Source organism: Rhea pennata, chromosome 5, assembly GCF_028389875.1.
Source record: "Rhea pennata isolate bPtePen1 chromosome 5, bPtePen1.pri, whole genome shotgun sequence".
Taxonomy (NCBI): domain Eukaryota; kingdom Metazoa; phylum Chordata; class Aves; order Rheiformes; family Rheidae; genus Rhea; species Rhea pennata.
In genome coordinates this window covers 23393429-23410495 of record NC_084667.1, presented here as the reverse complement: position 1 = coordinate 23410495, position 17067 = coordinate 23393429, and positions in this window count along the sequence as shown.

Genomic DNA, 17067 nt, shown 5'->3' with positions numbered 1-17067 from the left:
TGTCTATGTGCTGGAAATTTACCAGGATCCTGAAAATCATAGTATCGAGCACTTGATTTGCTAAGTCCCTGCATCTTCCCCTTGAAACTCTAGAAATGGATAAAGATACCATCTTTGTATAGTAATTCATTTTTCTTCTAGCCTGTGTGTCCTCAGATGTAGCATTCCAGAAGGTTGAACTCAGAATTTAGAACAGCACGCTTTTGTTCTTGTAAAAATCAAACTTGAGTGGCACAGAATAGGGCTGTATTTCATGAAGCAATGAAATGAGTGCTCGTCAGCTGCTTCTCACAGGTCAGTTCTGTCAGGGAGCAAGAATGAGTTCAAACTAGCTCAACATCTACAGCACAGGGGAATTTTACACTGTGCTGCAAGGCAGGAAACAGTATTGAGGAAATTGTGGGGCTATGGTATGGTCCAAGTCCTTGGTAATCTAGCATATCTCCTTGTTTTTCTGGAATGTTCCTCTAGTGCAAACGATGGTAACCATCCTATCCTTTCCTCCCTGCTTTCAGACTTTTTTACCTGCACTTGTGATAGGAACTAAAGATTTTCATGCCTGTGCTTGCCCTAGGAGTTGTTTTGGTTTAAAGAAAGCTGCCTGTAGAGGAACATTCTGCTGCTGTTAATGGTGAAAAAGATGTTTTCCATCATTAGATGTAGTGGCTGCCCTTGTCCTACAGCAGCTCAGATGCAAACAGCTAAAAATATGCCTGCACTGTTTCCAAAAGGGAAAGAGCAGCTTCCCCTGGTTTTGAAAGAATACTGCTTGTGGGAAGCTGGAACAATATGGAAGGAATACATGTAGTATAGGTGCATTTTGTACAGTCTCCACTACAGTGTATGTAATGGTTCACAGAATCATAAAAAGTATAGTGGAGTTTGGAAATAGGAAAGAGACAAGAAGTTTGTCCTTTTAATGATATTTTGCAAGTACGTTGAAGAGATAGTATCCAGTTTTCATTGGTATACAAAAGGCTCTAACACACATATTATCTGCAAAGCTTTACCTGGAGTGTATATTTAATTTGCAGAAACATACAGGAAGAAGAGAAGATTTTAGTATTAAAAACAGAAATGTGGTATCTTAATTACTTTTGTCCCATCTGGTCTCCTTGAACAATGAACACCAGCAGCACGAATCCAGCGTACTTCTATATTCCCCTGTAATATATGTTCCAAAACCTGCTATTGATTCCTCAACAATTCCACCTCAGACTTTCTTGTTTACAGAACAATTTAATATCATGCCACTACTGTAACTTTATCAGTATTTGGACACTTTATTATGTAATGATGTGCTGTAATGTGGTCAGAAAGCCAAGACTGCCAGTCCTGTGATGTGCAGAATTTTTCCAGAAGCGAGTTCCTGTGTTCACTGGGAAACCGAGCAATGTCTGCCATTTCTCCTGGCCCAGCCTCAGTTTAAGACTTTGTAATGTTTAGGAGCCAGTCTGTTCATGTATTACTAAATAATGAATATTGATTCAAACAATAGCATTACGCACTGAAGGTGAAGCTGATGTGAAGATGAAGCTACTCTTCACAGTATGTGAAGAGAAAGCAGCTTTCTGCTGGCTACCTGACTGTGCCAGGTTAGGGCAGGCGGTTAGCGGGAGCCCCATTCTCTCAGTGGCTCTGTTGGCAGCTCTCAGGCAGTGAAATGCCTGTGGCCTTTTGCTGTGGACAAGGCCTTGATTCTTAGGCCTTGGCTTTTAAGAATTCATCATAATATTACATAATCCAGCAGTGTTAGCAATGTACTGAAGCAATGGAAGTTAGAGCTGACTTATTAGTTAATAAAAACAAACATCCACCTTACTTCTTTCCAGATGTGTATTAAACTAAAGAGAACAGCTTTCCCCTACGGCCATATCACCCTTGCTTTGGGAGATGTAGGCTCAGTACAGTGGCTTTTAGTTGCATTAGAAGCAGCAGAACAGAATATACATTGTTTTCTATGAATTGCTTTAGCTTTTCATATAAGTGGTTTGATTATCATTTCATAGTAGTCTTTTGTCCTTTTTCTGAGCAAAATGATTTGGTCTTTCCTTAGTAACTGATTGGTTTCTTGCCATGTATCTCCTTATCAGAGCCCGTGTGTGGATAAAACACCACATGGGTATTATGTTCTCAACCCTGAATCCACTAGGAGGAGACTGGAAATTTCATTAGCTATTCCAAAGGCTTCTTTAGGCTGAAATATCCCTGTAAATCCATTAGTGTCCATATATAATTTACTCTTCATGTTTCTCTTTCAGAGCTGTCACATGTCTTTGACAGTACCCTACTTTCTTCAAAAACTCAAACATGACTGTATATATAACGGCTTATTCTTAGAACAGTGAAACAATTTGCTCTTTCATGAATTTATAAAATGTTTTTAATTATAAATCAAACAATGAGCGATTTCTTTTCCTTGGCAATCCAAGAGAATAACCAGTCAGTTGACCTCATCTGCTTGGCAAAGCAGTGTCCAAAGAGGAAGCTGCATCCTTAGTTTAGCTCCTCTGAGAACCCTTGCCCTTTCCCTGTCTACCAAAATACCAGCCCTTAGCTCAAGGGTCTAATTTAATTTCAGAAGTCGTTGTGTCACAAAGGTGGTGTCACAATGATCTCTATAATATGCTTTCTGGCCTAAGAGGTCCCTCAAAGGAAGTGTTTTATGTGGTGGCAAGAGTGACAGTTTTGGTACAGACCAGTTGCTGCTATTGAATAATATACAGGCCAGCCTGTGAAAGTTAGTTCTGAACACAGCTGGCCTCCTCTTCGTACTTCTCCTCATCAGCAGTACACTTCAAAAGACAAAAAAAAGATTGATCTAAGGCAAACAAAACAAGATGTAACCAGACCCCAAAGGAATGGGGCTTTGTACATCATAGCAAACTTTATAAAGCAAGGAACAACAGGCTGGTTGCCTAAAACAATGACAACTTAAATGCAAGTTGAGAGTTCACTCTGAATCTCCTGTGTCCCACTGGGAGATGAGCTATTAGTAGTGACTTCTTCCTGTGATTTATATAAAAGGAGTCTGTGGCATCCTTTTGGTTGCCAACAAGATGTGAATCTACTTAAAAGAAGAGCCTGTTATAGCAGACTCGACATGAGATAAAGGACAGAGTAGGGGCTCAGTGTCACAGAAAAAATTCCTCCAGAATTGAGTCAGAAATAAGTTAACGGGAGAACGCAAGCGTTGCTGTGAAATCTGTGGAGTGAATGACTTCAGGACTTTGCCCTTTTCCTCGTCTTTTTCTCATTGTCCAGTCCTAATTCATTTTGTGGCTTCTGTATTCACGTCATGGTCTCATCCCAGCAACTTACTGTCAGGCTGTTAAGAGACTCAAATGTTGTCTTTGTGAGGAGATGGTAAGACTGTGTGCATACTCAAGTGATCGCTGCCACATGCCAAGTTTGTGCTGCAGCAGCTTATAATAAAGTAGACCTTAGTCATCCATCTGTCTTTCAGGGAGGACCTTGCGTATCTATTTCCCTGATTTCCAAAAGAAACTGCAGGCAATTAAAATCATTTCAAGGTCTCCCTGGCTTCCCACTTCTAATCTACATTCTTAAGAATGAAGCAAAACTGTGAGAGGAAATTGTGTTTGGTCCTATATTTTTTAAAGGCCTGGAGGGGAAGAGCAGGGAGAAAAAGAAATGAGATGTATTTATAAACCAAGAACTCAGTGTACGTTCATCTGACATTTCAAGGTCTTATTTGAGCAGTCACTCTGATGTAAAGAATAATTAAGTGCGTCATCTCCCTTATTCCTCTTTCTAGTCCCTTAATAAGAGGCTACAATACTATAACTAATATTCCAAGCGACTTTAATGTATTTTTCTTATTTTATCTTATTCTTTCGCAGCAGTATTTTGTATGTAGTTGTGTTTTATAATTAACTATATTTTTGTAGTTCTTTTCTGGATTAAAAGAGGGGAAAATGCAATGAAATAGTCAATTTGGACTAATGGAGGTGGGTTTGATAATCGCTCACCATCTCTGCTGCCAGGACTGGGCAGGCTCTCTCCTCTGAAGGCAAATCAATGTTAACAAAACCTGTCATAGGACTACCTAGCACTTGAGATTGCCCCTCTAATGGTAAATAAGCTCTGGAAGTCAGGTCGTTTGTGCTACTAAATATCTAACAATAAGAAAACAAACAAACAAAAAAAAAAGAATTAGGAGGGGCAGTCAGGGGTTGGGGTTTTAGACTAGGAGTCTGTTCTTCCCCAAGCCTTAAGCTTACTTCTTTCTGGATCCCAGCTAACAATTGCAGTCTGTTTTAGCTACTGTGGCTGAAATGGTGCTGCTTTAGTCCTCCCCCTGCCAGAGCACCTGCTGAATGGGGCACGATTCTAGTCCACAGCCCTCTGGGTTAGTGTAGACACAAAGTAAACAGCACCACTGAAAATAAATGGCAGCAGCCAAGGAGCATACAAACTTCCTCCTCAGCCATTGCTGCTCCACAGGCAGAAACACCTCTGTGAGTGTGAGACTGACAGCTAGAATTAGAAACCACTTTAGCAAAAAGGTGCCTCTGCCTCCAACCATAAATGCTGTGAGTTAGAGCCCTCTCTTTTGTTTCTTCTCCTTTCAGGCTTCTGCTGCGGGGTGTTCACTAGGCAAAGTCTTTGAGTGAGGGGCTGTTTTATACAGTGCTTTATTACAGCAGAGCCCTGATCTCCATAAGGGTCCTTCAGCATAACTGTTGAACCAGCAGTCCTTTCCCCCCCCCCAAAAAAAAAATACTGGGAGCAGGCTCTTGAGTGGAAAAAATTGCATTTGCGTACTTTTATGTTAAGTGGCCATTTGTTTCCAGGGAATGTGCTCATGTGTGAATTATACATATTTACATGAAGGTATATAAATAATACATGAAACCAAGATTGCATTTCATCTGCCTAGTGAGAAAAAGCTTAGCTATTTGTGTTTTTTCCCTGATACTTATTGAACACTAAATTAAGAAGGAATACAGAAGAGATGTGGCTGGCTTCCTTGTTAAATCATGCCTGATGTGATCAGGGAAGGTGACAGAATTTGAATTTTCCAAAGCAAGTGTGAAACCTCTGGCAAATGAGGAAGCAGATAATAACAACAATTCCGTTAGCCGAAGACTTCTTTTTCCCCCAGCTCATCCCTTAAGACGCCTTTCCCAGTGACACGGTGACATCCTAATGACTGGTGCATGTGTTATCATTCCAACCACTTTCCCACTTGTGTATGATGTGTAGAATGGGTTTGAGCTGGAGTGTGAATGTGCTGCTTAAATTGTTTTGTGTCTGCTTTCAGACATCTTTGTTTTTGCTGCCTCCAACAGGATCATAATGAAAATGTCCCTGACTGTTTAACACAAACTGAAACAGGGAACTAATGAACTCCAGACATTTCTGTAGGGCTGTTGGTGTTGTTCAGCTGTCAAATTTCTCTGCAAGATAAGGTAGCCTTCTCATCTATGAATATTTCACCTCATCTTTTTACTGTTTTGGGGAGCTGGAGTCACTCTGTGCCAAACATTATGATGTTTTAAGCCACAGTTAGAAAATTAAATGTATTTAGGGATGCTGTAGAAGTATACAGTTGAACTAGCACAGTCAGGAGATTTCTATTAACGCTAATGTCTCCAATCAGAGGTTTTTCTCTTCCTGAATGAGTAATTAGAGAGGCGATCTATTCTCCAGGGACTGTCAGATGGAAAGCAAAAGTTGGAATTGTTGGAAGAGTTTACTCAGACATCTTTCTTCAAGTTGTGTGTACGTCTATCTGATAAAGGGCAGTGTGTCTGACCAAAGGGGAAAGCTAAGTCCTGCATAAGATTTAGCACAGAGCAGTTAGATTGATTAGTCATACTCTTGAATGTGAAACTACTATGTGAACTTTGGAAGCACAAGGCTGGCTCTGGGACTCTATAATGTGTTCATTGCTTTTGTTTTAGGGATGGCTCATCATTTAAGACTGCACAGAAGCTGCTTGAAATCAGGCCTGTGGCTAAACAAAATGGGGAGAATTTCCACTCCAGTTGCCCTTAAGGTGAGGTACCCTGAGACGATCTCTCCAGACTTGAGCTCCAACAACAAGGTTTCACTCATAAATGACCAAGTTTGCCTTTCCAACCTCCTTCCTCACAAGCTTCGTATTACCCATCCATGTTATATTATTTCCTACTCCTTCCTCTCCTCTTGCTCTGTCGCAGAAGTTTCCTGCAGCTGTATCGCTGTACTTACTGCCCTCATACTATTCATGCAGTGCATAAAATATGGGTTGAGGGTTTTGATTGTTTTCTTCCTGCCCACCCCCATAGCCTCTCAGGCATCTTTTGATGATGGATAGGCTGCAAAATAGACAGTGTAGAAGATAAATACGCGGGGGAGATAGCAGTGTGTGTCACAAACTGAAGATGACTTCCCAAGAGTCCCCATTGCATTAGTGAGCCACTCTGCTGCCATTCAGCACAAACGTTCAGGACAGGCCTCAAGCTTTCCTGCACAACTGCCTGTGGCCCCCTTTTATATTTTTACATACTTTGTTGGCACTTGTTATTACTACAGTCACGCCTTCAATAATTGTATGTGTGAAGCACCTGAAAGCCCTGTTCACAGCACTACCACAGCCATTAAAAGATATAGCCAACAATAAAAATCTCCATATTAAAAGAGTGGAAAAGGCAACTGGAACAGTAGCATTGTTACAAAACAGAGGATCCCACATATATGCTGATGGTAATTAAAATGCAGTAGGCTTCTGGAAGCAACTCTGTTTTCTAAACATGGATTTGCTTTGTGTTGAATGCACCCTCTACCACGGTAGAAACTATATCTAGTGAATGGAAAAGCAATTAACACCCTTTCTCTGCATGCATTTAATAGCTACACAATGGTATTGAGTACAATAGGCACTTTTTTGCAGCAGAAATATGCTCCACGGAGATACTAATTTGTATAAATATACGTGCATGTAATCAAGATTTCCTGTGAACTTTGTAACAGTCACTTATCCAAAATGTAGTATGGTTTATCCCCATATGCTCACTCACAGCAGACTGAGAAATCTGTTAGGTTTTAAACTTCTATGAGCTCCATGGCTTACTGAGGAAGGGTGAGCTGGTCAGTAGAGCTGCCCAGAGTCTGAGCTGTGCCACTGACTTGTTTTGTGGCTTTAGGCAGATCAGTTCATCTATTGCTTTGATCCCTTTTCTGCAAAATGGAAATCAGAGTTCTTGCCCTTTTTGTAGTGCTAGAGTGAAGCTTTGTAAAAACACTCCAAAATCTTCTGGTGAAAGGCCTAGCAGAAGAGCAAAGGCAGTGCTATCTACTTACCACGTCTGTAACAGCTAGATGTGTTTTTTCAGTTGTAGTCAATGAATGTGGAACATTATGGTCTTCCGCAGGGAGGAATATAGCCTCATATTTGCCAGGTTAATTCTGTAGGTGCTGAAGTGAACCCATACTCAAGCTACCCTAGGGGCAATGGGCTGGTTGGGGAAATGTGGAAGGCAGGATGAGCAAACGCCCTGTATCTCATTTGAGGTTGTCTGTAGAGGTCTGAACATGTTTTCTAGGCAAGACCAGGATGCTAAGAGAAAGCCCTTGTGAAGGGTTTTGTTGTTGCACAGGGGCCTAGCTCTTTTTACCCTTAATTTGCTAGACTTGAAGGGACTAAAAACAGGACAATGTAAGGTCTATTTTGCTGAACTTGTGATTTTTACTGTCAAAATCCCCAGTGGGTAATTGAGTACATAGCCATTGTACCAGCACTCCTGGTGATGCTCATTAGCTCTTACTGGCTATTCCAGCAGAAACTAAGGACTGAAAGGCCCTGAATGTTCAACTCAGCTCTCACTGGCGGGACTTTCTGCAGGTTGGGATTCGTGCAGGGTGGGAGGATGGGCCTGTTTTGAGGCTTAATGAGGGAGGCTTCAGCCTCCAGGGCTCTGTCAGTAGCATATTTCAGTGGCTCTAAAGCCAGGCATCAAAAGAAGCAAATGAATTTATTATTGCAGATTAGAAATTGATTCTGAGGGTACAGATTGCAACTAGAGTCATAAAATGAAAGATGTGGGTCAGTGCTCTCCTCATCTGCTAACTGGGAATCTGTCCTCACTGCTGCCTTACTTCCTCCCGATTCCACTCAAGTGAAAGTTTCCACTTTCCAAGTGAGTTTCCACTTTCTGTGAATGTCCTAGGAGTGTAGATGTTTGTATATGTCCAAGTGTATTTATTACTGAGCACAAAATCTATCACATTGTTGCATGAGCAGACAGATTGGTACATCCATTCACAAAGGCAAGTGGACCTAGCTGCAAAACATACTTTGGATCATTTCTGTAGATTACTGTGTCTGTGGGTGCCTGCATTTCTCCTTTCTTATTGCTGAGTTTTTCCTAGTGATAACACAGTATTTTTTCATTTCAGTTGGTCACCAGATTCTGTTGCTAGTTCTGTTTGTTTATGAAAGTTGGTTTCTCTGTCTGATCTTATTACTAGCAAGTCCAGCTGTTCTTTATTTCAGTTTACAATATATCACTTACAATAGTTTTCCAATAGTTGCTATTTGATGCCCCATTCTTAAGGATGTTTTCAAGAAAGAAAGAGAGGAGAAAGGAGACAAAACCAAGCTCTCAGTTTGCCTGTCTCTTGGAGAAATCACTGTATAGCCAAGACTGGGTCTTTGAAAGCACAGGGGCTGCTCAGGTTATGAAATGCTCAAACATTAACTCAGCATGGCTGAGCCAGGGCATAGGGAGATATGTGAACCCATTAATCATTGCAGGGCAGCTGCCAGCTCACTGACTTTAATTGCGGCCTTCTAATATTTAAGCTGTTTGAAGGGATTTTTTGGTACTGCTGATAAAGAATTTCATTCCTCTCTCATGAGGCTGTGGAGAGACAGTAGAGGTGTGAGCTTAATTCAGGGTTGCTGAATGACTTGCAGCTACTGGGGGAAATGATGTTACTCAGCATTGTTTTCCTTCTGAAATTGTTGTCTTGGCTGCATCTCTCATATCTTTATATATTTGTCTGTTTAAATTTCCTGTTCTTCAGACCACTCTATCTTCACAATTTTCAGTCACTGCATTTTAATTAAAGATTTCCATGGAAGTAAATGGTTTTAGAGGGCACATCTTTCCAATATCCCTGTAAGTGCAAGCAGGAGGAAATTGGAGGTGGAACCGTTTCTTAAAGAGAGGGGCAGGATTGGAAGGTATGGTACTGTCAGTGTAGTAGGTTGAGAAATCATTCATCAGAACTCATATTACATCTCAAATGATAATGGAAGATAATTACACTTCAAAGAGTTCTTTTTGCTCAGCTTGATGTGTCTGTCCGTCAAGGGACACACTTTTTTGCTCACATGCAATCCAGTTTCCCCAAATACAGTACTAAGAATTCACTCCCACATCTGCCTCTTCTGCTCAGTCACAGCTGATGGGGCAAACTGAAGAATTCTTCACCTGCTGCCTTCTTCCCAGGCAGGGAGTTTGCAGGAAGAGAAGGAGTGAAACAGGCAAGTCCCTCTGTGCTTGCAGGGTAGCAATAGCCTACTTCAGCTCTACCTTCCCATAGCAAGTGAACAGGATTTCTGTCTTTTCCAGAAGCAGTTCTCTTCCAGCTTCATTCAGTTTAAACATTTGAAGTGTTGCTAACTCATATTACCAAGTACATGCAAGACAGTAGAGCTGAATCAGATCTCGGGAGTCTTTATGCTAATATATCTACTTTGATTTCTGTGCCATTAATCATCTCTTTATTGTGGAGTTCATATGAGGGGAATCCAGCCCCCTTAACACAGCTTGATGTTGTACTGCCTTTGCATCTGGTTACTTTATCAGTTCAATTTGCAGCCCTTTGCGTACACTGAGTATTCTTTGTAAGTCAGCTGCCATGCAGGGAGTCTGCACGTGTGCAGTGTTTAATTGGTCTCTCAGCTCTTTCCTGTTATCTGCTTTGTTTTGCTTACAGAGCTCATCCATTCCCTCCCATTTCTCCTTCCCAGGAGGAAAGGCAAGATGATGATGACAATGCAGTTTGGCTAACGGGCCCTACCGAGACAGTGAGTTTGGCTGCAATGGATGCTTTACGGATATCTTTCACTTCTCTTACCTGCTTTTTCCTTCCTCTTTGGAGAAGAAGGAAGAAAAGGACCACACTGTTCCAGTAATTTGACCTTTTCCCCCTAAGACCTTTGCTTAAGTGGTGTCTAGAAGCCTACCTCCTCCTGTGCTGGGAAGATTTGTAAATCAACCTGGGTTTGTTTTTTGCCCTGTGTCCATCACCACATACCATCTTCTGCAAAGCATAAAGCAAGGTGGTGGATGGCCTATGTTGTCTTCTCAGCGTTTCAGAGGAAAGAAAGAAAACACGAGGGTCCTTAGCTGAGGATTTTGTAAGGCATTATGGTTCCAAATCCTCCTGAGTTGGAAGAGCTTTTTGGAAGGGGCTTAATTTCTTCAAAAAAATCCTACCCTTACCTAATATATATGCTAGCTAACGAAAAATACCGTAGACTTGATATGACAAATAAGCAGTAGTTTATTGCTGGATTCACGGATAATCTGTTCACCTATTTAAGCACCTTACTCCCTTCTGTGTTCTGTGGTACTGTTCTTGCTGTGATAATGCTAATAGATTTTTTTTTAAATCATAGTAAAATTGATTCATATCCTGGGAAAAGTGCAGCTCAGACTTGGTTGATTAGTCATATATTTTTAAATCTATTTGGATTTTCACCACCACTTTCAGTAGTAAAAGGAATGGAGAACAATAGGATCTCACTTTATGTTTAGTACCAGTGGAGGTTGTGGATGTGGTTCAAGCTCTGCAAGGCTTCTGGTGAGAGAGTTTCACAAAAGACACTTTGTCTCCTTTGGAGTAAATGCCACTAAATAGCAGAATTTATTTCTTAATTATTTTTCCAGGGCCCCTCTGTTTCCAGCTTGCTCACAAATGCTTCACATAGAGATTTGCTTCTTTGGAATAGCATGAGGGGGGACCAGCAGTGGGGATTTGCTTTCTATGCATGGCATGGTTTGCTTCGTCTGCATGAGCTCTTTCTTGTTCCTAGGATACACTTGCTTGACTTAATTTATGGGCTTGCTTTATTATTTTTTCTTTTTGGCTGAGATCTGTTTTGACTTTCCCACTAAGCTCCTTTCTGAGCAGGGGCAAAACCAACAACACTGAATTTATTTAAGTGGAATTAAAGGGCATTCCTTGTGATCAGGCTGGGTCTGGGCTGCTAATGCTTGCTCAGCCTCCTGAGGTGCTAAAGAACCTCATGTTTCATTCAAAAGCCAACTGCACTGAGTAGCAGAAAGCCACTTCTAAGGACTGCAGTGGGGCTCTAATACCATCCGCATAGTATGAAAGACAGAGCTTTAGAAGGTGATGGGATATAAAGTAAAAAGAGAAAAGAGTTGACTGACCAGATTAGATTAGGGACGCAGTTAATTTTGTTGCCCTAGAAGCAAGATTTGGAAGATATAGTCCCTCTACTCCCATTGTAACCACAACGGTGGCTGTTAAAAATGGGGGGGATATTTAGCATGTATGTAAGCACTAAGAGTCATAAGAAAATGAAATTCACCTCCTTCAGTAATGTTCTAAGAACTGCTAAGAAGGATCTAAGAAGGATCTGCCTGTATCAAATCATCAATTAATGGCCCTTGAAAATTCAGCGCTAGTTTATATCTTTGCAGATATTTTTCTTGTTTATATGCTTCCTGTATTTTGATTTTGTCTCCTTTTAAAATGACAAGCAAACTCAAGCTTTCATCAGAACTATATGGAAATGCAGAAACTGGGCAAGAGAACTGTGCAGGAGAACACATGGCTTTGCTAAACAGAACCAGGGCACCAGGCATGTAAAGGCCCCAGCAAAAGAAGGTGTTTCTGAGCCTGTTCAGAGCAGCTGTGATAGTTAGTTCCACAGTGTGAACTAGGTGCTAACCTTACGCGGGACAGTCTTCCGGTGCGGTGCCCATGTGTTGGTGGGCATAGTGAACTCTTCATGTGTGGGGGCCAATATCCCAGCTTTTCTTCCTCTTACTCTCAGAAGAGGAAAGCCAGAGGTTGGAGGTAAAAAAGTCACAGGAATTCACCTTTTTTCCCCCACTGACTAGTAGGCTAGAATTACTTTGGGAAACACTTCAGGGAAATGTGATCATGTCTGTTTATCAAAATTCAGTCTCTCTGCCTGATCCTAAATAAACAAGGCAACAGGTAATGTGAGTTAATGAGACTTCCTAGCTGACCTTTGAAGCATACAGATGGCGGAGGAGATTCAGTAACTCTAGATAGGCAACAGCTTAAAATCCCTTCTCATGCCTCTAGGATTTAGCTCCAAGATCAAAATTGAAGCTTGTTGACAGGGAATGGTGCAGCAGAAAGTCACATTTCTCATCCTGCACTGCAGACTGTAATAGAAGCTCAGCCTCTGGAGCGATTATGCCTGCATTTCCAGCTGGCAGTAGATTGACTTGAAAAACTAACTTACATAAATCATCTCCAAAGCATCCTTTTGAAGGTGGGGTTCCAGAAAACTACTTTTCATAGTGCCTTTACTACAACTGCATGTGCTGCAGGTTAAAATTTTTGACTGTGTTCAGATTTTTGCTGTGTGCATCCGGACTTGTGTTTATCTCTTCTTATTAAAAAGGTTAGAAGGGGAAAGAGAGGTATAATGTAATACATTATTTATCTTGTAAGGAAAAAATCCAGTGGGGTCTCTAGAGTCTTCCCTGTATTTTCTACTTTATCTCTGCAGAAGTCATTGTTGATACCTCTATTTTTACAAGCAGTGAAATTGAAAGCACACAATATGAAAGAAACTAGACAGAAAAAGAATGGTTCTTGTTCTACTAGATGGAGGTGAATTTAAAGAAGTGAGGACTGGATGGGTTGGTGTTCCCTGAGGAAGAAACCACTGACTATAGGATGTAGTGCCATGTGTTTTACTAACTCCTCACTTGCACTCCAGCATGAATCCTGGAGATAATTATTTTTGGTCATTGGCTGACAAGAGTAATTTTAGAGAAAGCCAGTTCTCCTTCGAGGCAGTGCCCATGTCACGAACTTCCAAGGTGTCACAGTTAGCATGGAGAATATGTCCACACAGCATAGTGGAGGACTTGTTATGAAACGAGTAGCCGGCCTTGGTAGCAAAAATAGAAATGAACTAACAACCAAGGTAAGGGTTGTAATTTCCATACACCAGTGTTTTACTAGGCCCTTCATTAGAGTATGCCAGTGAGTCTTTGTTTAACTTGCCTCTTCTAGTTAGAGAAAAACTAACATAGTTGGCCAAACCATGTCACAACCAACCCTTTGCTTTCATATGGAGACCTTTCTAACTGTTGAATCATCTGGCAGGTTATTAGTGTGCTCAGAAAACAGGAAAAAACTATTTTGTGATTCCTGAGTTAATTCCTTAAAGGTGAGGTATACAAGTGCAGAGGAGTTTGCATGGGGGCCTCCAGCAGCTGGATCATCAGCAGAACTTGAGGGGGGGATTTCATGGCAAAACATCCGCTATTTGAATCAAAAAAGGTGATCACTTTCTCATTGTAGGTTTAACTATTCTCCCTAAAAGAAGCTTATTATTTGGTGCCATCAGCCAGAGAGCAGCCCAAAACTTGTGCATTTGGCTGGGGTTGTTGGTGAGCATCTTTTGTAGTTTTGATTAGAAATGATCCTGGTTTCTTCATTTCAAAATTTTAGCTGGGAAATCTTTGTTATCCTATTGGGACACATATCTTCCTGTTTCCCTAGTTGATTCTTACCTACAAAAGATTTTTTTTCACTTGACAGAAAGATCTTCTTTACTCAGTCTTTATCTAGGGATGAACACAAGGAAAGTGTCTCAAGCCTACAGCAGGAACAGCAGCTGATGTTTGCTTCTGTTACTTCACTTTCTCATGTCTTTGGTTCACCTGGATAATGTGATTCTTCACTATCCTTCTCCTTCAGGAATTCGCTGCTTGTCACACCTAATGACTTACTCACTCGTCAGCCTTTTTTTAGGATGACAGATATCCTGCAGAGATAAGACACTGGCCTTTGAAAATGTGGTGCTAGTAATTAAAATGAAGAATGCATTATAGTAAAAAGTAGAAATATGAGTTTAAAAGCCACACTAGTATTTTTAGTGATGGGAGTTATTGAGGATTTCAGTTTAATAATTCAGTGCAGCTGAGATTAATAAATGATATGAGCTAGAAATGGTCTTTCAAGAAGAAGGATTTCAGGGGTATAGTTAACAGTTTAATTTAGTATATCCTGAAAGATGCTGCCTGAATTACTGTATAATAAATCAGCAGAGTCCTAAAATTTCTCAGCCTGTTTTGTAAAAGGAGGAACATGCATCCTGAGTGAGGACTACGTAAAGTGAGGGAAGCTATCTGAGATTAAGCGAAAAAGCCTGGAAATCCCAGCCCTGACACGAGTTCCTGCCATAGCCTGCAGCCGCTCACTTCATGTCACTGTCAATTCCTGCACATGCAGCCACAAGCCATAAATGCTACCAGGACCAAAGATGTGCATTTCTTGAGAACTGCATGCCCATGATGTCTCACAGCAAAGTGCCTGTTCATGACATGAGGCCTTCTGGATGGGCCAAAAGAAAATCCTTTCCTTGTTTCTCAAGGGTGAGTGGGGGAGGAAATCCCAACATGCGAGTGAAATATTGCAAGTGAGGGAGCAATCCGACATACTGCCTCCCACGGCAGAGCTGCTAGAGGGAACTCTCCCCGGGGCAAAGCTCAGCCCTGAGTAGCTGCAGTGATAATCATCACTTTCATCTTCCTTGCTCCATCTCCCAAAAGCTTCTGCAAGTTCTAGGCCATCTTCCCTGCTTACTGAACTGGTTTCAGGGCATCAAAACAGCTTTGAAATTAAAGGGCCATGCATGTCATTAGAATCCAGACCTGGAAATCTCACCTGCAAACTTTGTAACACACTGCTTGCTATGAATAGCCCCACTGAGTTCATGACCTCACTGCTGTGCCAGAGAGCATTTTCAGGTTTGACCCCTTAGTTTTCACTGTGTTCTGCTCACACAGAAACTCTCCCAGTGTTGAGGATAAGAGCTTCACTTGTTAAAAATCCTTGGCTCAATAAAATACTTGAAATTAAATAAACTGGACATTCTGACTGTGACTCTGATCTTTCAATTTGGAGCCCTCTTAAAACCCCAGGATTAGCTCTGTGTAGCCACCAGAGACGGTTGTCAGGCAATTCCTTTAAGCTTCATGGATATATTTTATGAGAGGTTTTTTTCTTTATTATTAAAAGACTAAAAGTAATAAGTGATATTTTTCGTCAGGGCTGAGATATGTCTAGGAGGCAGGCTTGTAATCTTCTGCTCTGTTACATAATATCTGCTTTAGTTTTGTCAACTGAAAATGAGGGAAATGATGGTGCTATCCTACTCCCCTGTGAGGATCTACTCATTCATGTTTGTAAAGCCAGAAGGAAATGCAAAGTGCTTGCTAAGGGACAAGGACTTAGCAAATTTACATGAACCTATACTTTTGTAACTTCCTGGAATGTGGTATATCCTGCTAGTAGACATAAGGCCTGTGACATTTTTTTAATGCCCTTCTTTACAGAGCCTTTTCCTCGTATATTTAAAACTGCACTGTAATTCCTGGCTTCTGGTGACTATTTAGGTGCTCATGCAGTCAGAGCTGCCTCTCTCTGTGGTGAGAGCATTGCAGTGGCTTTTCATAGTCAGAGACCTGGCCATGCTGATTCTTGTGTTTCTGGCCTCTAGGCTCAAGTTTGTGCTACTTGCAACTAGAATAGAAATGGTTAGCCCCGGAACAGCTGCGTATGGTATGTCACAGCGTTGTTCAGCAGCCCAGCCATCAGTTCCTCCGTGCCCTGAGCTTGCTCCAGACGTGGTGTCTGTTCTCAGCTGTGCGCGGGCTGATCTTGAAATACCTCTGTCCTTCCATGTCTGTGTCTTCCCACAAGGGCTGCCTTCCCTGGTAACAGAGACTGTCATCCTCTATGAAGAGACTCTGAAGATAATAAACATTTCATGATAAGAAGCTGACTCTAGACCAGGGATTATACTCTCTGGCCAAAGGGTAAAAACATCTTTCAGCTAGATCCGTTTTGGATCCTGATCCAGCAATACACTCTAAGCATATGAACAGTTCTTTGGGCTTCTTTCTGCAGTAGTGTTAGTGTAGATAGGGTTAAAGTCAGATGCTTTTCCTTGTTATGCGCAAAAATGCACTGGAAAAATCTTATTTCCTGTCTATATTTTAGATAGGTAAGTTACACTGCAGACATATATTACAGCTGGAACGCATGTGTTCTATGAAATGTGCTGCCCAGACTTTGGAGTGACCAGATTATACATATGGAAATTATTCAGGCCTTCTCCTCTCATTTGCTTTGCAAAGTTCATTGTGTGCTTTATTTATACCCCTAATTTTCTGTTGACTATGAAGGATGAATGGAGCTAAGTTCACTGGCCACCCCAATCCCTTTGAAGTTAGGCAGCAGTCCTATTCGAGCGGTGAATTAGACTGAATATAATGCAGCGTTTAACAACTTCCTATACTGCTGTTTCTAATCACAGTTTGTAGAATAACTTGAAATTATATAGGAAGCTTGAGGGAGACGGTGGGTTTTTTATAGCCACTCAGACAGTAAGATCAATGAAACCAGTGACGGGCAGGAGGGAGGAAAACTAGGTCCTGAATGTTTTAGAGAAAATCATCCCCTCTCCTTACAGAGTGAAGTTCGGTCACAAACTATTTCATGTCACATAGCATTTGTGAGTTCATTTGGTTTTTAATTATCTGCCTGATTGTGATTTTTTTTCTCATAAGCTAATGAGGTTTTGAGATATTATGACAGATTTCAAAGAAAATGTTTTGAATCAATGATTAAACATCTCGATGTTTTATAAATTTAAATTAAATAATTTAAAAATTTGCCTAACAAAACAAAAAAGAGAAGAATCTAGAAACTCTCTGTGTTAAAGTCAGTAATCCAGACAGAAAGAGGCACCACAGTATTTTTAGGAAAGGCTTCTGATCTTTTTTACAGTTTCTTACTGTC